This window comes from Vulpes vulpes, chromosome 4 (genome assembly GCF_048418805.1).
Source record: "Vulpes vulpes isolate BD-2025 chromosome 4, VulVul3, whole genome shotgun sequence".
In the NCBI taxonomy this organism is placed as follows: Eukaryota; Metazoa; Chordata; class Mammalia; order Carnivora; family Canidae; genus Vulpes; species Vulpes vulpes.
Genome location: NC_132783.1, coordinates 118,056,134 through 118,079,896, shown reverse-complemented (window position 1 = coordinate 118,079,896; position 23,763 = coordinate 118,056,134). Strand labels below are relative to the sequence as shown.

The 23,763-nt window shown below is 46.7% G+C and overlaps 1 long non-coding RNA gene across 4 annotated transcripts; it reads left to right on the top strand.

Annotated features, from left to right (window-relative positions):
• Positions 1-413: 413 nt before the first annotated feature.
• Positions 414-23,229, top strand: LOC112927443 (uncharacterized). Of its 4 annotated transcripts, XR_012001236.1 has the most exons (7): positions 414-530; positions 3,219-3,740; positions 5,254-5,356; positions 5,637-5,758; positions 9,068-15,184; positions 19,660-19,864; positions 22,233-23,229. It is a non-coding gene; the product is annotated as an uncharacterized lncRNA (long non-coding RNA). The 4 variants fall into 4 exon arrangements; XR_012001237.1 differs by lacking the exons at positions 414-530; positions 3,219-3,740 and having other exon boundaries at positions 5,125-5,356; positions 9,068-14,304; positions 15,081-15,184; XR_003236543.2 differs by lacking the exons at positions 414-530; positions 3,219-3,740 and having other exon boundaries at positions 5,125-5,356; positions 14,130-15,184; positions 22,233-23,006.
• Positions 23,230-23,763: the final 534 nt, after the last annotated feature.

Genomic DNA, 23,763 nt, shown 5'->3' with positions numbered 1-23,763 from the left:
AATAAGTGGATGGAGGTGTGGGTTCCTAGCCGGCTCAGTCGGAAGATCATGCAACTCTTGATCTCAGTGTTGTGAGTTCGAGCCCCACGTTTTGTGTAGAGATACTTAAAAACATAAAATCTTGGGACTCCAGGGTGGCTCAGTAGTTAAATGCCTCCCTTTGGCCCAGGGCGTGATCCTGGAGTCTTCAGGCTCCCTGATGGAGCCCGCTTCTCCCTTTGCCTGTGTCTCTGCCTCTCTCTCTCTGTATTTCTCATGAATAAATAAAATCTTAAAAAAAAAACTTTAAAGAATGAAGGTGTAATGGAATCTAGAGAGAGCTCGGAGCAGTTACTGCAGTAATCATCTTGGCCACTAGATGGCACGCCGCCATGACATCTCCATTGAGCTGGGCTGGGAGCGGGGTAAGAGTGAAGGCTGAGCCAGTAGATCCGGTGAGGCCAGACCTCCCGGCGGGACCTCCAATCTCCTGCAGACTAACAGCTGGAGACCTTTGCAAGCCCTTTGTACGTTTGGTGGTCTTTGCTCAGGTATTTGCATTACTGCCCATTTCCATCAAGGGTTACGCTTCGAATGCCTTTTCCAATTCTCTCCAGTTTCTTCTCTTGCTTACCAAAGAGTTGTTTTTTCTTGTTGTCAGTATGGTTGCTGGTGATTTCTTGAAATAGTGTTGTAAATTGTTGTTTAAAGTTACCACTTAAAGAAGAAGGTGAATTTTGTCACTGTTAGGATCTGAGCACCCCCTGAGCCAATCTTCCACTCAATAGTTTATCCACAACTTCTCTTTCCTGGTTTAAGGACCAGCATGAGCTTATATATTTCTCTTACTCTTCCCTTCTATCACCAGCACAAATTGGCTTATTTTTCAAGGAACCATATTTTACAGAAAGTCAAAGATTTCTTTGTTTTTTTGTTTTTGTTTTTTTTTTGTTTGTTTGTTTTTTGGGTGGGGGGAGGATAATCCTCCTGAGAATTGCAGGATACCTGGCAAGTGACAACAAAGCAATGTTGAAATGTAGCTGCTGGACAGCAGGCTCGGCTCATTTACTGGCTGTTAATATTTCCAGGATACCAGGCCCCGTTTATGAGATTTAAATTTGGGCTCAGCAAAATGCCGCACCTGTACTTGCCATGAGCATTCTGGCTCACTCAAATAATTAAAACTAAGAATTTAAACTGAATGATGTTAAGAATCCAGAGTACCAAGCTGATGAGTACCTGATCTGACCATAAGCCCCAACAGTCCCACACTGTTATAATGGTGGCATCAGGGGAGCCCGGGTGGCTCAGTTGGTTGAGTATGTGCCTTCAGCTCAGGTCATGATCCCAGAGTCCCTGGATGGAGCCTGGCTTGGGGCTCCCTGCTCATTGGGGAGTCCAGAGGGGAGACTGCTCCTCCCTCTGCTCTCACCCTGCTCCTCTTTCTGCCCTCACCCTGCTCTTCCCTCTCCCTCTCTCAAATAAACAGAATCTTTATTCTTTTTTTAATTTTTATTTATTTATTTATTCATGAGAGACACACAGAGAGAAAGGCAGAGACACAGGAAGAGGGAGAAGCAGGCTCCATGCAGGGAGAGCAATGTGGGACTCGATCCCAGGTCTCCAAGATCACACCCCAGGCTGCAAGCAGCGCTAAAACTCTGAGCCACCTGGGCTGCCCTAAACAGAATCTTAACAAAACAAATAATGGTGGCATCATTTGGAGAATTTTTTTCTTCTATAAAGTAATGAAAACTTCAAGTTGGCAGAAATTTGCTAACTTGGAGACTTGCAGAAGTCAGGAATTAGGTATTGGCATAATGGGGTTAATTCCAGACTAACCTATTGATGTTCACATGACTGTATTAACCTCTCTGTCTTTGCTTCCTTATCTCTCCAGTGGAGGCAGCAAGACGGCCAGGTCTGCCCCATGAGGTGGGGTTCGAGCCTCCTCTTTGTATGTGTATTTGACTTGGAGCTGGTTCCAGGCCTATAACCGCAGTAAACAGTTACAGAGGCCTCTGGTAATCTTGCTTTGCCCTGCTCCCCGGCCAATGCCAGTCTCTGCCCATTACAACCTTCATATCTGAACAGTTTGGGAATTATTTGGAAACGGCCTTATTTGTACTTTCTACAATCCAGCTAGAATGACAGCCATAAAGATTGCTTTCTGGTTCCTTGAGTTGTTGATTGAAGGGTGTGGGAAACAAAAGCTGAGTTAGTCAAGGGCTTTTTCCCAAGGTTGCTGCAAGCAACACAGGGGTAGTGGGGGCCAGGTGAGGGCCCGGGACTCCTGGGAGCCCAGATGATGCTTCTGCCCTCCTCTGGCTGTTTCCACATAGTGTGTGTGTGTGTGTGTGTGTGTGTGTGTGTGTGTGTGTGTGTGTACTGGGGGTAGATATGAATTATGCAGTCACAATCCTCGCTGAGTGATGATGTCATAAGCTGCCACAAAAATGGATTCAGTGCTGGTGGGGAGAGGGGGATGGAACAGAACAAATGAGAGCCAGTCCCTGGCCTCAGACAGCCTATAGTCAAGAATGCAGAATGTTAGTAAACAAACAAAAGATGGTACTATAAAGCAAGGTTCCTTGTAATCCTAATGTTAACTAAGTTCTTGTCTCTTTTTTAAAAAAAATATTTTATTTATTTATTCATGAGAGATACAGAGAGAGAGAGAGAGGTGGAGACACAGGCAGAGGGAGAGGCAGGCCCCATGCAGGGAGCCCGATGTGGGACTGTATCCCAGGACCCCAGGATCATGCCCTGGGCCGAAGGCAGGCACCAAACCGCTGAGCCACCCAGGCATCCCTTTCCTGTGTCTTTGAGATTAAACCAAATTAGCTGGAGTCCTAGCCCTCCTCTATGGGAAGTGTGATGCCCTCTCTGAGTTTCCACAAGCTCCCAGGGACCTCTGTCCTCCCTATGTCCCCATGCCCTGGGTTCCTGCTCTTTCTGAGGCTTGCCTTTTTTTTTTGATATTTTTAAAAAAATTATTTATTGAGAGATAGAGAAAGTTTGAGAGAGAGCCAGAGCAGCGGGGAAGGGCAGAGCGGCAGAGGGAGAGGAGAAGCAGGCTCCCCACTGAGCAGGGAGCCTATGTGAGGCTCCATTCCAGGACCCTGAGATCATGACCTGAGCTGAAGGCAGATGCTTAACCGACTGAGCCATCCAGGTACCCCTCTGCAGCTGTTTTGGTTCCAGGCAATTAAAGCTGTCTTTCTTTGTTTTGCCCCCAGAACTCTCCCTCCAGAGGTTTTGAGTGCAGCCCCATATACCGATGCCTTGGTGTGTGTGGTTAGTAAGGCAAGCAACAGTAATGAAGATGCTGGCCAGCTCTGGGCCTGGAGGCCTTTGGACCGCAAAGCCCTAAGACCTCCTCTCCGGACACCACCTTCAGGACCTTGGAACTCCATTTGAGTGCTCTGCCCCTTTGCTCTTGGGGTCCACTTTTCTGCCCCTGTGGGCTCCCCCAGGAGTGCAGTTTCCCTCACCGTATCACTTGAGGCAAGGGGATTCCCCACTCTCACTTGTACCTACCTCCTTGCACATTCAAAGGTTCATTAACGTGATGTGCCAAGGACACACCATCTGCCTTTTGGATTCTATACCATGTACAGCTAGTATTTATTCTCTCCAAGCCAAGTACTTTTTTGAAATAGTCCTTCTTAGGATCTCACCTTTATTGCAAAGGAAAAAACAGAAGAAAAGCTGTGCGATTTCAGCCTATTGTTTCTTCTCCCACCAGCCTCTTCAAAGAAGTAATCAGTTTATTTTTTTTAATAATATTTATTTATGAGAGACACACAGAGAGAGAGAAAGAGAGGGAGGCAGAGACACAGGCAGAGGGAGAAGCAGGCTCCATGCAGGGAGCCCGACGTGGGACTCAATCCTGGGTCTCCAGGATCACACCCTGCGCTGAAAGCAGTGCTAAACCGCTGAGCCACCCGGGCTGCCCGAAGTAAACAGTTTAAAGATTTATTTTTCCACTGTTGGGGGCCACGCTTCCCCCTTAGAAACACAGAAGCCATTACAGTGAGCTTGAATCTTAAATTGTTTTCTCACTCAGTTCCATTTATAACATGTCCCACTCATTCATTCAACCATGACACAGATGTTGTAGGGGTTCAACTGGAGGGAGCACTGCTGGGCTGGAGCAATCAGGGTTGACTTCATGGAAGAGGCGGGAACCGATCTGGAACCTCAAGGCAGGGAGAGACAGAATTTAGTTAGAGGAGGACAGAGGGCGGGGCAGGTGGAAAGCGGGAGCGGGGACCGGTGTGTGCAGGGAATCAGTAAGGCTCCACGCAATCCACAGGCACTTCTGAGGCTCGGCACGGTTCTGGTCCCGCGCTGGGCCCTGCAGCAACAGACACAGATGATTCCAACCCAGTGTGAGGGATGGGAGAAACACAGGGCTGTCGAGGCCTGAGGTCGGGGTGGGGGTCAGGGTGCTACCTCAAGGGAGAGGAGGAGAGACTGCCCAGGGACAGTAGCATTTACCCGGAGACAGGAAGAATGAGTGGGTGACAGTGAGCGGCAGTGCTTCACGTCCACTGTTTATGCTGCTGCAGTCAAGGAAGAGCCTGGTAAGAAAGTGAGGCAGCCCAACATGGTGAGACCCTAGGGCTGGAGCTGGAAGGAGTGAAGAGTGAGTCTGGGGGGCGGGGGGCAGGGCCTCGTGGGCCCTCGAGGGAGGAGGGCCGGGAGCCTGAGGGCTGTGTGGGGACAGCCCAGAAGTGGCAGGATCCAGATTGGATCTGGGCTCTGGAAGGCACCTGGGTGTGGAGGCTAGATAGAGGGGGGCCAAGTGGGAAGGGGGGGGATGCTCAGGAGGGGCTGCTGCACTGCATGGAGCTAAGGGTAGGCGCCTGTGAAGGCAGCCGGTGGGTGAGAGGAGGGACCCTGTGCTAGGGTCCAAGTGGGCAGCAATGGAGCTCAGGACCTCATGCTGAGGAGGCCTAGACAAGAGGCCCTGCAAAGGAGGGCCTCTGAGGCAGATGGGGGGCTGCGGGGGTGGGGCTCTGGGGAGCCGACCTGTGGGTGGCCCAGGGTGAGGCCTCTGCTCTGCACCCACAGGTTTTTTTTTTTTCCTTTTCCCAAGAGCAAAATAAGCCCTACCGAGGGGCTGCTGCCTCCAAGAGAGGTGGGGCATGATTCTCACAGCCAGAAAGTTCACTTTCTCAGTTCTGCTTCAGTCCTTCCAGGAGAAAGCCTCCCTGGGAACTAGGCTGCCTTTAACACCTCTGCCGCTGCCACTCTCCCTTTTTACAGAGAGATCAGGCCTCAGGCTCAGAGCCTTCAGCGGGAGACGGCGTCTAGCCGGGGTTTGAGAGCAATTCCTTGCCTTTATTTTCATGGCTGCTTTCCATTTATGGTAAGTGAAACCAGATTTCCAATTAGGGCAGTGAAACCAAGTTTCGCTTTCAAGCAGAAGCATTTAAGCTAAAGGGAAAAGATGGGCCACCTTTAAGAGTACCCTGCTAATGGTCTGGGTGGTATAGGCATCTGGCAGGACTTGGCAGGCGGGAGGTCGGGAAACTGTGATGGGCAAGAGAGCACGAGGGTTGGAGTCCTTCAGCTGTGCCCGAGTGCTGCCCAGCAAATGACCGGCTCTGCTCCCCAGAGTGGGGGTAACAGCCTCTGCCCTCTTGCAGGTGGTCGTCAGGACTGGTTGGCGTCGTGGACGAGAAAGCAGCTTCGGGACTCTTGAGGTACAGCCAGTGAGGGACGAAGGTGGTCCCCGTCCCCATCCTCCTGCTGGGTCACGGCTATGCAGGTACAGGTGGGATTAGAAGCCCGGCCCTGGGGAGACTAGTGTCATTTTATTCCAGGGACTTCTTTGGTTCTTCGAAGAAATTTTGCTCTTGAAAAACAAATCTCTCCGAAGATAAAATATTTAAGATAAGTTGTCCAAACACTACCAAGGTAGACTTTGCACTCCCGAAGTCATGTCAAAAATCAAGCCAAGCCATAGGGAGGTTTTGGACGTGAAGCGGTCGCCAGTGTCAACTCCGCACAGCTCCCGGGCACCGAGGGCAGGGTGACCTGGGCATGGGTCAGCAAGGGGAAGCGGTCCCTCTGCGGCTGGGGAATCGCCGTTGTTGCAAGACTCAGCACTCCGTGCCCCCTGGCTTGGGGGCTTCCTCTTACACACTTTCGGTCTTGGTGGCAGTGGGTGGTTTGAGGGTGTTCTCCTGCCCACTGCCCAAGCCCTGGTGGCCAGGAGCTGGACTGGGCACTGGGCGTCGGCCAGATCCAAAAATGGGATTTCCCTGCGAGCACGTAGTCTCCATAATTTAATTCTCGGTGTTTCCTGGTTGAGTAGCGTCACTCACTAGGAGGTCAGCTGGAAGAGAACAGAGCCTTGTTCTCACCTGAGTTCCCAGTGCCTTTCAGGGCCCAGCACTGCCTACGTAAGTGTCAGAGTAAATGGGAAGGGTCAGAAATGTGTGCTTCCTCACTAGGTCCCACAAAGACTAGTTAGAGCATCCTGAGTAATACAGAGCTGGGAGCAGATTAAGACTTGGTCTTTTCTTGCCCCAGTGACCTCATCATTTATAAAAGGGGTGGAAGAAAGAATTCTTTTAAAATGAAAACTTAAAAAAATAAATAAAATGAAAACTTAGGGGCACCTGAGTGGCACAGTGGATTAAGCATCTACCTTTGGCTCAGGCCATGATCCCCGGGTCCTGGGATGGAGCCCCACTTCGGGCTCCCTGCTCAGTGGGGAGTCTGTTTCTCCCCCTCCCTGTGCTGTTCCCTCTGCTTGTGCTCTCTGGCTCTCTCTCTCTATTGAATCAATAAATAAAGGCTTTAAAAATAAATAAAATAAAATAAAATAAAATAAAATAAAATAAAATAAAAATTCAGGGGCCCCTGACTGGCTCAGTTGGAAGAGCATACAATTCTTGATCTCGGGGTTGTGGGTTTGAGCCCCACAGTGGGTGTAGAGATGGCTAAAAAATAACTAGACTAAAAAAAAAAGTCAAAATAAATAAAGTGAAAATGTAAACAACTGACACTTGTTCTGAGTTCAGAATCTAAAGCCATATTTTAGGAGCACTGGTGTGCTTTTATGAACCACCTAAGTCACAGAAGTGTTCCTGTTGTAGTGGAATCTGGGAAGAGGAGGGTTTTGAGTGGTTCCATGGGATGATGGGGCTGGAGAGGGAGTTTGCCCTCTTTCACTTGGAGGAGGTAACTTGACTAAATGCTGGCTGACTGGAGCCTGATTGATTTTCATACCAAACCACCCACGGCTTTGCTCTCGACCTATGTTCAAATCCTGGTTCTGCCACTTGGTGGCCATGGGACCTTAGACGAGTCATTTTGCTTTCTTAAACTTTGGTTTTCTCATCTGTGAAATGGGGATAATGATAGTACCTATATTATGGGGCTGTTATTGGGATTAAATGAATGAATGAGTGTGAAGCCATTAGAACAGTGGCCAGCTCCCACATAGTAGGAGCTCAATACATGTCAGCTTTAATAATCAGTTCCCCGGTTTTCCCTTTCTGTGATAGAGTGAGCTCAGTTCCAAGAACCTAAAAGCCCTGTAAATTATTCTGAGGAATGCCCCCCCCCCCATGAACTACATTCACTAGAAAACAAAACGCACACAATGATGAGAAAATTTCAAGGGACAAATGTTGTCATCAGTGAGTTGGAGTCTTTCCTCCTACACAGTCTTGGCAACTTTTGTAAAAGATGCATGGTGTCTCTTCATCAGCCCCAAGCTCCATAACATTCGAGGCTTTCTTGATGTCAAGTGCAGGTGACTTCTGCTTCTCAGCAGGCAAGCTGAAGAGGTTTCCAGAAACTTAGTAGCTATAGCTCTGTTTTTTAAAACAGTCAATGAATTAGAAGTAAATCAGCGATTTATAATTATTGCCTGACAGCAAGGATCATACTTTTTAAAAAAGGATTTATTTATTTATTTATTCATGAGAGAGAGAGAGAGAGAGGCAGAAACACAGAAACACAGGCAGAGGGAGAAGCAGGCTCCATGCAGGGAGCCCAAAGCGGGACTCGATCCCGGGACTCCAGGATCGCGCCGTGGGCCAAAGACAGGGGCTAAACCGCTGAGCCACTCAGGGATCCCCAAGGATTATACTTTGAAATGTAATATGCTGATTGTGACCATTTGCAGTGAAATCAGCTTATACACCATACATTTTTATGTCCCTAAATTAATAACATGATTTTTGACCTAAAAAAGGATGGTACGTATTTTGGTTTCCCCTTTCATTTTCATCCATCCCACCCTATCTCTTACAAACACAGCAGAATGCTTTCCCCACAGTGTCAGTATTAGAAGAGGAAATTGTAATTTCTACACTAGAAGACTTCCCATTTCCCCTGAGATTTGTTCCCCACGACCACCCACACGTAGGCCTGTCTCCTGTCTAAAAACTCAGCTTCTGGCTGGGGAAACCAGGAGAAACCAAAGTCCCAGTATGTGAGGACATTGAGGATCTAGTTTGGGGATCTTCTAGGAATGAGCTCTAACTATGTCCCTGTTAGAGGCACTTCCTAGTTATTCTCCTGAACCTACCAACTGGTCTCTCTAGGAGAAGGGGAAAGGGCTTGGTACACATGCCTCCCTCCCTTTCTGCCTGTCCAAAAGACCAAGGCTTACTGTGAAAATGAGTTCTAGAATTTGAATTTCCTGTGTATATCCTACAACATCAATCTCCACTCTATAGCGGAGGAAACAGTAAGTGGCATCCTGCATGGGATTACACTGTAGAGGCCATTCCTTCAAAAGCATTTTGCTTTCTTTTGTTCTCAGCACCTGCTCCATGCCAGGCACTGACTACACAATGGCAAGCAAGACCCATCTGTGTTTTTCTGGAGCATGGGTGTCCTTATCTGTATAATGGGAATAACAATCATGTAATAATGACTCGGCCCTTCTAAGGGGGTTGTGTGGGGATTAGATGAGCTAATGGATGTGAAAGTGCTTTATAAAATATTAAAGCCTCCTATAAATACAAGAATGACCAGGTATAGCATGAAAGAAGGAGGCTCGGTTTTCTGCACCATTTCCTTCATGATAATAAAACAACCACCACCAATTTTGCAGCACCCACTATGTGCCAGCCGTTTTACTTCAAGACCACCCAGTCATCCCAACAACCCCACTGGCAGCTGAACAACTTCCTACAGGGGCAGCGCACCTTGCCCTGGGTCATAGGCAAGTATGTGGCGGAGCCAGGCTGGAGCCAGCTCAGCTAGATGGTTTCCCTTTTGCCAGACCCTCCATGGGGCAGGGCCTGGGTATCTAGGAAAGAAGGGTCAACGGAAGACCAAAGGTTGAATAGAGAAAGAAGAGGTAGGTGCATTTCCCCGTGGATCACACAGACAAAGCTGAGGCCCAGGGGCTCCAGGGAAGTTCTCAGAAAAGAGACAGGAACTAGCAACCAGGGACAATGACTTAAGGGTTTTGTAAGTTTCTAAACCACTATGACTTCCCCTTATTAGTTCTTACATTATTCAGGCCTCTTGCCTATGGGAAAGAGCAATGAGATGTATCCTTCGGTCTATTCATATTTATTAAGCACCTACTCTGGTGCCAGGCAGGCCCAGGAGACGGGCCAGGGACATCTCTTTAGAGGCAGGAAGAAGGGGGTGCTGTTGACGAGTCCTGTTCCATACCAACTGTGGTTGAGGACGAGAAGCCCAACGGACCAAGAACGCAGGGGTAGCTGGAACAACAAAAAGTCTCTAGGGTCATCAGGAAAGAAGAAAAGGGGAACACAGGGACATGGGGCTGAGCTGGTCCTGAGATGGATTGGAGCAAGAAAGGAGAGGACTTGGCCCTGTCCCTACAGGAGGCGGTCACAGCGCTGAGTTCAGGGCCTGGGCTGGGCTGTGTCCTCCCTGGCCCTCCAGGCCCTGGAGTTCCTCTTCCTCCTCCCTCCTCCCTCCCCCTGCTTCAGAGAGGCCCACCCGCATTCTTGGGGAATCATAGGCTAAAAATAAAGTCACCACCAGACTCTGGGTCCAGGGAAAAGGTTCAACAGGAGTCCTGTGGACAGCAGGTTGGGGCTGGTCCAGCGGATGGAAGGGAGGACAGCTACAGGTCCTGAGACCCCCATCTGGTGATGCGAATGATCCCGCCCACCCCAAAGCTGGCCCTTTGGGAGCCAGGCCTTTTACCCTTCAGCTCCGTGACCTTCTATGGCTGGGGCTATTTGATCCCAAGCAATGTCACTGTGCCTGCCGGAGAGAGATAGAACATGAGGCAAAAAATAGCTTCACCCCCTTGCAATATTCCTACCCATAACGGGACAGGGTGAGTCTTTATCAGTCCAAAGGCACACTCCCACTGAAGCAAAGGTGCTTTTCTGGGAAGGCAAACCCCGTGACTCCTCAGCCCAGAGAGGACTCCGTGGGGTTCTCATTACTGACGGCATAGTTGGAATCCTTTGGATGGGAGTGTGGCTTTAGGGCAGACCGCAGAGATGGGAGTGGGCTGATGTCAACCAGCAGCACCAATCTGTCATCTAAGGAGCCTTGGTGGGTCTTAGCTGTCCTTTACCCTCCAGCCTGTGTTACTAACAAATGTTAAGGCCACTCCCAAAATATACTTGATGTATTCAAGGAATGTCATTCCAACCAAGTCATTGCCTGGATTTTTGTGAACAGGAATCCAGAGGCTGGAAGACCCTCCCTGGCTCTGTGTTAATTTTATATGTGACTATAAAGAGACTACAGCTCCAGGGTCAGGCACCCTGGAGTCTCTAATGATATTAATAACAGCACAAGCTACCGTGAACCAAACACTGCTGCAGTGCCACGTATTGTGATCACAGCTTTACGTGGATTACCTTGTTAAACCCTTGTATATTGCTGTTTCACACCCATTTGACAAGTGGGAAAAATGAGACATGGAGAGATTAAGTTGTTTTCCCATTTTCACACACATCATGAGCTCCTAGGAGCCCAGGTCTGGCGAGTCTACATCACTCTGACTTCAGATAGTTCTGTTTCACATGCAGGGAGATGGAAAAGGAGGCCACAAAGCCAGTGGCAAAAGTCCCCAAAACATTTTGGAGAGCTGCCATCATGTCCTGTCCACTGTGGTGACCGCAGCACTGCCAGTCCCCACAATACACGTGAGCCACCCCAACCTCTGCAGATGCCCTTCCCTCTGCCTCAAATGCACTTCCCTCCCCACTGACTCTGGCCGGGCTCCTGCTCACCTGCAGGTCTCAGCTTCATCCCTGTCCTCAGGGAAGCTGGACTGGCCAGCTGTGTTCTCACCACACCATGTACCTCTGTTTACTAGGCTTCAGCACAGATGCTGAGGAATATGCATGCAATGGAGTCATTTGTGGCTAGTTGCTCTCTCTGACTAGAATGGAAGCTCCAGGAGGGCAGGAACTGTGTGGGTCTTGTTCACCAAGGTTATTTCTATGACTCAGCACAGACCCTGGCTCAGGTGGGGTGCTCAGGAGGTATTTTGGAATGAGGAAGCAAGGAACAGGCCAATGAATGATTTATTGAGTGTTGACTAAATGACCCCAAACAGTGATTGCAAATGGAGCTAGCTGAGCTGGAAATAATGGCAGCCCAGACACACACACACACAGACACACACACAGACACACAGACACAGACACAGACACACACACACACACACACACACACACACACACACGGTGGTGGGAGGGTGAGCTGTGGACAACAGGCTGCCACGAGATACATAGCTTTGTTGGGGGTGGTGACAGAGAAGGACAGGGTGGGCCTGGAGGATCCTTAATGAACCAGATCACTGGAAGACTCTGTCCAGTTGTGAAATACTTTGACTTGATGTGAGGATGGGCTGGCGTCCTGGATGTTAACCTTTCAAGGTCATTCTCCCGAGGCCCTCCTTGTTTCCTTGAACAATCAATCAGAGTACATCCCACCATATGGGTTCTGAACCTTGTGAGGAAACAACTGTATAAAATTGCTTTGAAATGGTTCTGGTGGAAGCTTCTGTCAGTGGTTAATTCTGGAAGGTGGGATTCCTGAGGGCTTTCGCTTCTACACACATTTCTGTAATGATTGAATTCTTCCTCCCTCCTCCCCCCCTTCCTTCCTTCCTTTCCAACAGAAATGTGTTAGCTTTGTGTGCAGAGCAACAAAGCCAGGTTACTTAGGATGCCTTCAAATATTTAGGGGGTGGAAGGTGGCTCCTCTTTAAGAAGTTTTTGGTTGCAGAGAATGAGGAAAAAGGAGGCAGGAGGGACTGGCAGTGAGTGGCTGGGTTAGAATGACAGTATCATTGATCACTATTTTTTTCTCATTTTTTAAATTCACCTTAAGTAAAATTGACTTTTAGGTACATTTCTATGAATTTTAGCCTGTGTGTAGATTGGTGTAACCACCAAGTCAATCAGGATACAAATCAGGTCCATGAGCCCAAAACCCACCTGGAGGTGCCCCTCTGCAGACCTACAACTCCTGCCCCCTACACGCGCGTGCACACACACACACACACACACACACACTGATCTGCTCTCCATTGCTCTGGCTTTGTCTTTCCAAGAATGGCTTGGAAATGGGATCCTGTAGCATGGAACCTGCTGAGACGGGCTAATTTCCCATTCATTCAGTTGTTGTGTGCATTGATCGTTTGCACCTTTTTCCTTTCTTCTGAGTAGCTTTCTAAGAGAATGGACTAACCACAGTTTGTTTACCTGTTCACCCCTTGAAGGACATCTGCGTTGCTTCTAGTTGGGGGGTGATTATAAATAGAGCTGCTACACACATTTGTGTGCAGGTTTCATATGAACCTAAGTTTTCATTTCTCTAGGGTAATCGCCTAGGAATGGGGTTGCTGGGGTTGCTGAGTCATATAGTGAGTGTAGGGTTAGCTTTTTTTTTTTTTTTTTCTTTTTTATAGGCTTAGCTTTGTAAAAAAAAAACTGCCAAACTGTTTTCCAGAGTGCCTGTATCACTTCACATTCCCTCCAGCCATGTGTGAGGATTATGGTTTCTCCAAATCTTGCTAACACTTGGTATTGTCAGGTTTTTTTTTAAGCCATTCTAATAAATGTGCAGTGGTGTCTCAGCATGGTTTTGTTTTGTATTTCTCTGATAGCTAATGCTTGCGAATATCTTCTTACATGCTTATTTGCATCGTATATCCTCTTTGGTGAAATATCTGGTCGGGTCTTTGGTCCATTTCCTAACTGGGTTGTTATTTTCTTACTGTTGAGTTTTGAGAGTTCTCTTTATATTCTGAATATAAGCCTTCTGTCAGATACGTGATTTGCAAATATTTTCTTCCAGACTGTAACTTGTCTGTTCATTCTCTTAACAGTGTTTCTCACAGAACAAACTTTTCCAATTAGAAACAAATTCTTTGGGATCTCTGGGTGGTGCAGCGGTTTGGTGCCTGCCTTTGGCCCAGGGCGCGATCCTGGAGACCCGGGATCAAGTCCCACGTCGGGCTCCCGGTGCATGGGGCCTGCTTCTCCCTCTGCCTGTGTCTCCGCCTCTCTCTCTCTCTCTCTCTCTGTGTGACTATCATAAATAAATAAAAATTAAAAAAACAAACAAATTCTTCTTGGAGTAGAATTGACATACAGTGTGATATTAACTTCAGGTGTACAACATCGTGTTTCGACAACTCTATACAATACTCAGTGCTCACCATTGCCACCATACGGCATTATTTCAATATTATTGGCTATATTCCCTGTGCTGTACTTTTTATCCTTGTGGCTTGTTTATATTATTTTTTAAAGATATTTATTTATTCATGAGAAACACAGAGAGAGAGGCAGAGGGAGAAGCAGGCTCTATGCAGGGAGCCCGATGTAGGACTGGATCCTGGGTCTCTAGGATCATGCCCTGGGGTGAAGGCGGTGCTAAACCGCTGAGCCACCCGGACTGCCCTGTTTGTATCATAAAAAAAAAGTTTGTACCTCTTAATTTCCTTTCTAATTTTGATGAAAATTTGACCAATTTTTTCTTTCATTGATTGTATGTTCGACTTTTCGCCTAACATTATCATATTTTCTTAACATTCTCATTTTGGGGATCACTCACTTTCTTTATGCCGGCCTGAGAAGCCCACATTGCTTAAGTCACTTAATCCTCACTGTGATCCTATGGGGTTGGCACTATTTTTATATAACCTTATATTACAGATGAAGAAACTGAGGCAACAGAGAGCTTAAATAATTTGCCCAAGGGTCACCAGCAGAACTGGGATTCCGACGAAGGTTTCCAGGACTTCAGAACCCACCCTGCTCACCACTTGAATCAGATTGAAATTCTGCCTGTGGAATGTCTCATTGGAACATCATCAGAGCAAGGAAACCAGTAACATTTGCTCCTACTTGTCATTCAGTTCTTAGCTTAAATGTCACCTCCTGAGGGAGATCTTCCTTGGCCACTCCATCTAAAATAGGCTCTCTCCCCACGTGCCCTCTTCTCCCTCACTCTCTCTCTTAACTGAGAATGAGTATCTTCAAGGCACGTCTCATTATCTCAAATGTGTTAATTTTCTTCAATTATGTGTTTTCCTCTACATAATTTGTTTCTTTCCCAATAGAAGGTCAGCTAGGTGAGAGCAAGGACCTTATCTTTTCTGTTATATCTCTAACTTTTAGCCTAGAGTCTGGCACAGAGTGAGTGCTCACCAAATACTTGCTAGAGGATGTTGGTGGATGGATAAATGGATGGATGGATGGATGGATGGATGGATGGATGGATGGACTGCCTCAGTGGGGGAATTTGGTTTCTCAAGGAGAGAAATGCAACCTTGGAACAAATCAGGTTCTGACTAGAAGAAATCGAAAGGCATCTTCCATATGAACACACCTGTTTGTGTGTATAGACAATATGTAAAGCATTTGCTTTAAAAAAAATAGAATATATACGTGTATATGCTAGTACATACCTAGGTTATCTCCGGAAAGATACAAAAGAAACTGGCATAGGGCTGGGTGGTCAGGATACCAGAGACAGAACGAGGTTCACTTTTCACTAATATGCTCTGTTTTTATTTTATTTTTTACCATGTGCGTGTATTCCATATCCAGAACATATATCTCATTTTAGAATAATCACACAATCTGATTTCTTTCCCCTGGAAGTTCGGGCAGCAAAGCAAGTCAAGAGGTTAATCAGAGGAGGTTGTTCCGAAGACAATTAACACCTTTTCTCCAACCAGAAGCTTAATTGTAGGAGCTGAAGCAAGGTAAGTGTTAAAGCAGAAAAGATTTCATGAGAGTAGATAGGCAGGCAACATTTATTGAGTCATTATCAATGAGCAAGGCTTATTAATTAGTTTTTTTTATAAAATATGTACTTATCATGGGGTGCTGGGCAGCTCAGTCAGTTAGCCATCTGACTCTTGAGCTCAGCTTAGGTCTTTTTTTTTTTTTTTTTTTTTTTCAGCTTAGGTCTTGATCTCATGGTTGTGAGTTCGAGCCCTGCTGGGCATGGACCCTACTTATAAGAAAAAAAAAATGTGTGGTCATTGAGACAACTCAAATTTAAAAACCTATCTGAAGCAAAACTAACACCCCCCAGTCCAACTTCTTTGACACACTGTAATTAGAAATTTGATTTTCCTACTTTTCTTTGCTTAAACAAGTATTCAGGGTGATTTGGAGACACTTATTCTGTTTTCCATGAAATTAGGCATTATTCATTCACATCCTTTTTTGGCTTCCCACGGTTTAGAGAGAATTGTAATTTGGCACACATGAACCTACTTCATTGATTTTAATAGCTACATAATATGCAACTATATTGGTGCAATCAGGGTGTTTCTAAGTTCTTGTTATACAAGAATGTTGTGGTGTCTATTCTTGTGTATTTCACTATGTATTATTGTTTTCATTTCTGAAAATTGTCGCTTTTTTGGTGGGGGAATGTAGGCTCCATACCCAATGTGGGGCTTGAACTCACAACCCTGAAATCAAGAGTTGCATGCTCTACCAACTGAGCCAGCCAGGCACCCCACATGTTTATTTATTGTCATAAAATTTTTCAAATTTTTTCCTAAAAGGTGTAATTTTTTTTACAACGGGTATGGTAGTGTTGGTTTTCCTCTGCCTTCATCAGCCATGAATGTTACCAATATTTTTCCTGTTTGCCAGGATTAGGAGATTTATGGGGGCTGATTATTTAATTTTCATTTCCCTGCTTAGACATATGTGTGTTGACCATTTTAGTTTCTTCTTCTGTGCACTGTTTGTGATCTTTGCCCATTTTCCCATTGGGTCATCTGTATTTTTCCAGTTTATTTGTTGGAGCATGTTCACGCTAGGGATGGTAAGTCTTTGTTATATGAAGTTTAAATATTTTCTCCCACACTCTCATTTATCTTTTGGCCTCATTTGTAATGGCTTTTGTTATACAGAAGTTAACATTTTTTCCTGTGATCAGATCTTTCTATTTTTTCCTTCCCAGTTATTAATAACCACAGATGTTTCCATAACCCAGTGGTTTTCGTACCGTACTCCTGACCTTCGGGGTCTGTGGGGAAAACGGATGTCAGGGGGTGGGGTGAGCAGGGCTGCTGGCCTTGAGGCGCTTGCCACTGTTCCTTCCCCTGTTGTCATTGATCGTTCACATGTTACCACCAATACTGCAGTAGAGAAGGGCTGGAGGTATTGGGTAAAATATTGAACTTCCCTGGGCCTGAGTTTATTTATTTATTTATTTTTATAAATTTTTATTTATTTATGATAGTCACACAGAGAGAGAGAGAGAGAGAGGGAGAGACATAGGCAGAGGGAGAAGCAGGCTCTATGCACTGGGAGCCCGACGTGGGATTCGATCCTGGGTCTCCAGGATCATGCCCTTGGCCAAAGGCAGGCGCTAAACCGCTGCGCCACCCAGGGATCCCTGGGCCTGAGTTTAATATCCTGAGGATTTAAAAAAAAATTATTTATTCATGAGAGACACAGAGAAAGACGTAAAGACATAGGGAGAGGGAGAAGCAGACTCTCTGTGGGGAGCCTATGTGGGACTTTCCCAGGACCACGGATCATGATCCGAGACAAAGACAGACGCTCAGCCACTGAGCCACCCAGGCGTCCTAATATCCTGAGGATTTAAACAGTGCCTGCCCCAACCATGGTGTTGAGACTCCACTGAACTGACCCATGGAAAGCCACTGCTTAACTAGCACTTACCATGTGCCCACGAGTGTGCTAGGCAATGTACATACCTATGTTGTCACCCCATCCTTATGAGCCATCTGAGAGGTCAGCAGGATTATCTTGGTCTCGCAGAGGAGAAAACTGAGGCCCAGGAACTCAAGTTACTTGCCTAAAGGCACAAGAGTAGCAAGTAATTGAGCCAAGATTTGCACCTTGGTTTCTAGGAGACTTCAAGGTCCTGAGTCTTCTCTTACCTACTCTCTACCACATAGATGTTAATTGAGTACCTACTCTGTTCCTGCCCAGTGCTGGGCATTGGGGAGTCCAACGGTGAATATGACAGTATCATTCTCTTGTTGCTGGCAGTCTACTGGGTGAGGTAGTTGTGAACAACTAGACAGCTTCAAATTGTGGGTCCCTGCACTTATGAGCTTTGAGGTGAGAGACAATATGGTGGTGGCTCTTCTTGACTGAGGGATCAGAAGAGGCCTTTCTGAGAAAACTCTACTTGCCCTAAGACATAAAGAATGAGTAAGAGCTGGCCAGTTGCAAACTGCACCCCATCAATTGGGTGGGCTCCTTGGCAGGCTCCAAGCATGAGTAGAAGGTCAATATGGTGGGAAAGCAATCTGTGCCAGGTTTGGGGTAGAAAGAGGGAGAGGTCAGGGGATGCCAGAGCATGTGAGGCCTCTGCGGGTTGAGATGAAAAGCTTGGAGTTTATTCTGAAGGCATTGGAAAGTCATGGAAGTTCTAAGAGAGGAAATGCTACAATGTGACAGACTGTGCTTTAAAACACCTTTCTGCAGACATGTGTGCACTCTGTGATAAAGTAGGTCTACTCCTAGGTAGGTACCCAACAGAAGTGCATGCTTATAGGCACTGGAGACAAAAATATTGACAAGCACACTCTTTGTCATAGCTGCAAATTATAAACCACTGAAATGCCTTCCATACTTGACTGAATAAATATTGATATAGATGATAGAATATTATATGGCAATGAAAAAGAACACATTGGACCGGTACGTAATGAATGCTGTGGATGTGTCTGACAAAAGCAGTGATACAGGAATTGAGGCAGCTATAAAATAGTACACGTGGTATTAACCCATGTTTATAGAGCTCAGAAGCAGGCAAAACTAATCTGGGGTTAGAAGTCAGGGGAGTGGTTATCCTGGAGAGGAAACAAGGGTTTCCAGGGTGCTGCTGGTGTTCTGCTTTCGAGCCAGGTACCGGTTACACAGGTGTGTTCAGTTCATCAAGCTTAACACTTAGGATTTGTGCGTGACTCTGCTCGTACGTTCCACTCTGGCCAGTCTGTGGGTGTTGAACTTGGAAAGAGGCAGGTGCGGTCTGGGGGAGATGAGGTAGGCCTATTGCAGCAGGATCCAGGTGAGTGACAATTGGTCTGGAGGGGTGGCAGTGGCAATGGAGATTTGAGAATGGGTTGGAGACACACTGGAGAGGAAGCCACGGCACTGGTGATATTAGAGATATATGGATGTACAGTACGATTTCTTTCTTTCTTTTTAAAGATTTTATTTATTTATTCATGAGAGAGAGAGGCAGAGACACAGGCAGAGGGAGAAGCAGGCTCCATGCAGGGAGCCCGACGTGGGACTCTATCCCGGGTCCCCAGGATCAGGCCCTGGGCTGAAGGCGGCGCTAAACCGCTGAGCCACCCGGGCTGCCCTACAGTACGATTTCATTTGGACAAAGAAAAGATCTTCTGCTGCTTAAAAGAATGTCTTTTTTACAAAGCACGTTCAGTTTCCTTATCTCATTCCACTTAACTTCATGACAAAAATTCTTCAAAAAAATTTTTTGAGTATAGTTGACACATAATGTTACATTAGTTGCAGATGTACAACATAGTGATTTAACTTCTCTATATGTTATGCTACGCTCACCACAAGTGTAGCTACCATCTGTCACCACAGGACGCTGTTACAATATCATTGACTGTATTCCCAACGCTGTGCCTTTTATTCCCCCTAAAGCCTTATCTGTATATGAGGCATGGCGGGGGGCTGGGTGGGCGGAATGTTTCTTTGTGTAGAAAGCAGAGATATATTCACGTGTTTGCTGCTCCATGAACGTGCTATGTTTATATATTTTAAGAGTGGGCCCTGGACTATGAGGCTGGCTGACCCGCAGAGGGCATCCGCTGTGTTGGAATGGCTGGTTGAGGTTCTGGATTTGGCTCTCAGTGCAGGGGAACTGAGCTAAGAGGTCTAGGACCCAAGTGTGTGCGGAGAGAAGCTTTCAGAGAGCCTTTGGCCCCTGGGACAGGCCACAGTGCAGAAACATGGGCCCTGATACCATTTGATTCCATGTGTCCCTGCCTCTCCCTGAAGAGCATGGATCACATCTTGCCCCTCCTGCACCTTCCAAAACTCCCCATTACCCTCAGGCTGGAGTTCTTGGGCTAGCCAGGCAGAAGCCCTTACCATTTCTGCAGCCTCATCTTTCACTTTTTTTAATCAGATTCTCCATGTTCCAGACACAAGGGGCTCTCTTTCCTCCTGCTGAATGCTCTACGTTCTCTCCTATTTCCAGGTTTTAGTGCCATCTGTTTCCTCTGCCTGGGAAACTTAGTCCCTCTCGTTCACTCTTCATCGGGCTGAGCACTACACATCCTTCACGTATCAGCTTCATCGACTGTTTTCAGGAAGGCTTCCCCATTGTCTGAACAGGATGAACCCTGAACTGTTCACCTTAGGCAATCCAGCACTGCCGGATGCGACCTTCGCAGCCCCTCGTGGTAGGTCTCATTCAGTGTCTTGCCTTAGCCACCAGGCTGTGAGCTCCAGGAACTGAGTTCCGTGCTCAGCACAGGGACAGTAGACGGACTTTTCCCATGCCCTCCCAGACCGAGGACCGTGCCCTGCTCCCTGGCAGCAGATGTCAGACATGTCCTCACAGCCATGTTCTTCCCTTGCCTTCTGGGATAAACTCGAGACCCAGCCAATGACTGTGAAACTGGGCATCCTTCATTCATACCCCCAAACCCAGTGTCCACTGTGCACTCAGGGACTTATCCTTGTGTTTATAAAATCCTCTGAAAATGCTCATGACCATGACTGACCCACACCTACTTCTGTCAACAGAAAGTTTGGACATAGTTTATAAGCAGATTAAAGCCCCAACATGGACCCGACCCCTTGCAAGAACCATTTGAAGGTCAAACTCACTGGGGCCAGCTCAAGCTGAAATAATGTAAAACCATGAAGGCATCCAACAACAAGTTGGATAATGACTCTGGAAGAGGCAATGGTCATAGAGCATGAAGGCAGTAAAACACTGTGTCACAAAGCCTTAAGGGTATGAGTACCTTTTGTTTTAGCAATTGCACCTCTAGGGGTTTATTATAATAAAATGCTGCATGGAACAGAGATGAATTTATGAGATATCTACTACAGTGTTGCTTATCATAGTGGAAAATGGAAATAATCTAGATAGCCAACAACAGGAGATTTGTTAAAAGCAAAAATTCAGACAGTTCCCTGCCACCATTAAAAATGATGTTGTACCTGTTACGTTACTGACATGGAATTATGTCTATGACACATGTGTGTGTCAAGAGCTCTTCAGTGACAAGTGACAGACTCTATCTCAAAATAGAAAAAACAAAGGGAGAATTTATTGGTTTATGGAATCCAATGGAGAGTTGGACCACCGAGGTTCAGAAAGGACCATGGTGTGACCAAACCTTAAAAACAACTGGGGAAAAAAAAAACTGGAATGTAGGACTGAGACAGCTCCAGGATTCCCCCTCTGTCTGCTATGTTTGCCTCTCCCCATCTCCAGACTCACTTTCTCACTGCAGACCAGAGGGGGAAATAAGTTTGCAGCACAGGAAAGAGTCTGCTGGAAGCTGTCTTAACCCCAAATTATTTTTTTTTAATTTTAAAAAGAGTTTATTTATTTATTCATGAGAGATACAGTCAGAGGCACAGACACAGGCAGAGGGAGAAACAGGCTCCCTGTAGGGAGCCCGATGTGGGACTGGATCCCAGGACCCTGGGATCAAGACCTGAGCCAAAGGCAGATGTTCAACCACTGAGCCACCCAGGTGCCCCTCCACAAAGAAAGTATTTTTTAAAGATTTTATTTATTTATTTGAGAGAGAGAGAGAGAGAGAGAGAGATTAGGGGGAACAGCAGGTAGAGGGAAAAGGAGAGACAGACTCCTTGCTGACCAGAGAGCCTGACACAGGGCATGAACCCAGGACCCTGAGATCATGACCCGAGCTGAAGGCAGACACTTAACCGACTGAGCCACCCAGGTGCCCCATAACTGTTTTTTTTTTCTTTTTAAGTAGTTCCATGCCCACTGTGGACCCCAACAGGGGACCCAAATACATGGCCCTGAGATCAAGACCTGAGCCAAACCCAAAAAAATCTTAAGCAAGAAGTATATTGGCCACCTTATAGGTCAAGGATCCAAACCAGAACCAGCCAACTGTGGGCAGGGTACCTTGGCACTGTGGTTGACCCAGCTGGGGTCAAGACCTGCCTCTGGATCAATCAACTAAGACCAGGGAAGGGGGCTCCTTGATTTAACAGGAGAGCTCCAGAATTAAAGAGGGGCTAGGAGTGGTTCCTAGGAAAGACAACTGGCCAACAATCTCAGTTATCCTCTACCTAGTGTTCAAGGAAATGAGTACACAGACTGGAAGCACAGTGAGGCCTCATTTCTGTAAAAATGATGGGGGGAGGCAATAGGAGAAAAATCCTGAAAGGTATTCTACAGTATTGGAAGTGATTTTCTTGCAGGTGTGCTGTTTTCTACAACAGACTCAAATATTTGTGAGATTAAAAAACTTTTCAATTTAAATTTAATTAGATTAAAATATTTTTAAGAGTTTTTATTTATTTATTTGAGTGAGAGTGAGAGACAGAGAGCATAGAGGGAGAGGGAGCATCAGACTCCCCAATCTGGGGCTAGATCCCAGGACTCTGAGATCATGACCCGAGGTGAAGGCAGATGCTTAACTGACTGAGCCACCCAGGTGCCCCTAAGATTAAAAATTTTGAGAGGAAAAAAAAATTTTTTTAAGAGATAAAAGCCATATTGACTCCATGAGTATTCAGAATGTTGACTCAATCTTCCCTTCGTTTCCCCTTCAGCCAGCCCATGTTGGATTTGAAACACAAACAGGTCTGTGACCTGCAGACCTCACTTGTTCTCCAGTCACCCATCCATCCAACTAATGGGTATTGACAGAGGCCCAGTAAGTGCCAGGCAGCAGTGCATCCTGGAGATTCAGTGACAAGTAAGGGCCAGACTCTGCCCTGGAGGAGCTCCCAGTCTGGAGGAAGAAACAGAAGAATGCATATCAGTTATGTTTTAAAGAAGCTCAAAAGAGAAGTGTGAACAGCGTGCCAGGAAAATATAGACCAAAGAGCAACACCTTCTGATTATGGGGATCTTGAAAGGTGGTTTGAGGCACTGAGGTCTTGGGGCGTATGCAAAGGTACAGGGTTCACCAGCAGTTGGCAGGTAGCCGGGTATGGCAGGGAGTCTGAGGGGACAGGCAAGAACTCCATTCTCAAAGCATTTAGTGAGCATCTATCATGTGCCCGGCTTTTGCCTAAGGGCTTACTGATCAAATAGGAAAAGCATTTGGAATTCAATTCCAGAGGACCTTGAATTCTAACTTTTTCTTATAAAACAAAATTGAAATTAAAATGTGGGTTTGGGCAGCTCGGGTGGCTCAGAGGTTTAGCGCCGCCTTCAGCCCAGGGCATGATCCTGGGGTCCTGGGATCGAGTCCCACGTCGGGCTCCCTGCATGGAGCCTGCTTCTCCCTCTGCCTGTGTCTCTGCCTCTCTCTGTGTCTCTCATGAATAAATATATAAAATCTTTAAAAAATAATAAAAATAAAAAATAAAATGTGGGCTTATTGGGGTGCCTGGGTGACTCAGTTTATTAAGCATCTGACTTCGGCTCAAGTTGTGATCCTGGGGATCCTGGGATTGAACCCCATGTGGTATCGAACTCCAAGCCTGCTGGTCCCTTTCCCTCTCCTGCTCCCCTCTCCCTATTTGTGTGCACTCTCTCTTTCTCTCTCAACTAAATAGAAATCTTAAAAATGTGGGCTTGTCACTTGTCTCCCAGGAAGGACAAAGTTCTCACACACCCTGGGCCCTCTTGAGTATCTTTAGCTTGTGCATGTCCACATTAGGAGAGGAACAATGCACCTCCACATGTTGGGGGTGATGTGGTGAGGGTTTCCCCACACCCTCCAAGTTACGTCCAAGTGCCAGGGATATTGGAACACAACATTTTGGGAATTCTCCCAGAAAATGCTACAGAAGCTGAGCTGTGTTCAGAAGGTCCTGGCTGGGCTTTATGGTAGAGGCCTAGAGTCACCACCATGGCACTACTCTCCCAGCTTTGGGTCTCTGGAGGGGCTCTGGGAAAGGGGGATCACTGTCTCTGAAGTGTCTTTCATGCACTAAGCCGAATGACCTTGGCCTGAATCGCTGAGGGTTATGTAAGATTAGGTAGCCACTTAGTCAAAAATAGCTCTCATGCTGACTCCAGCCTACAGAACAGCATCCAAGCGAAGGGGGCACAGATGGGCCAGAGCTGGGTGAGCACAGGGAAAGTCCCTTCCTGATCCTTACCACTGGAAAATCGTTGGAGAGCGTCAGA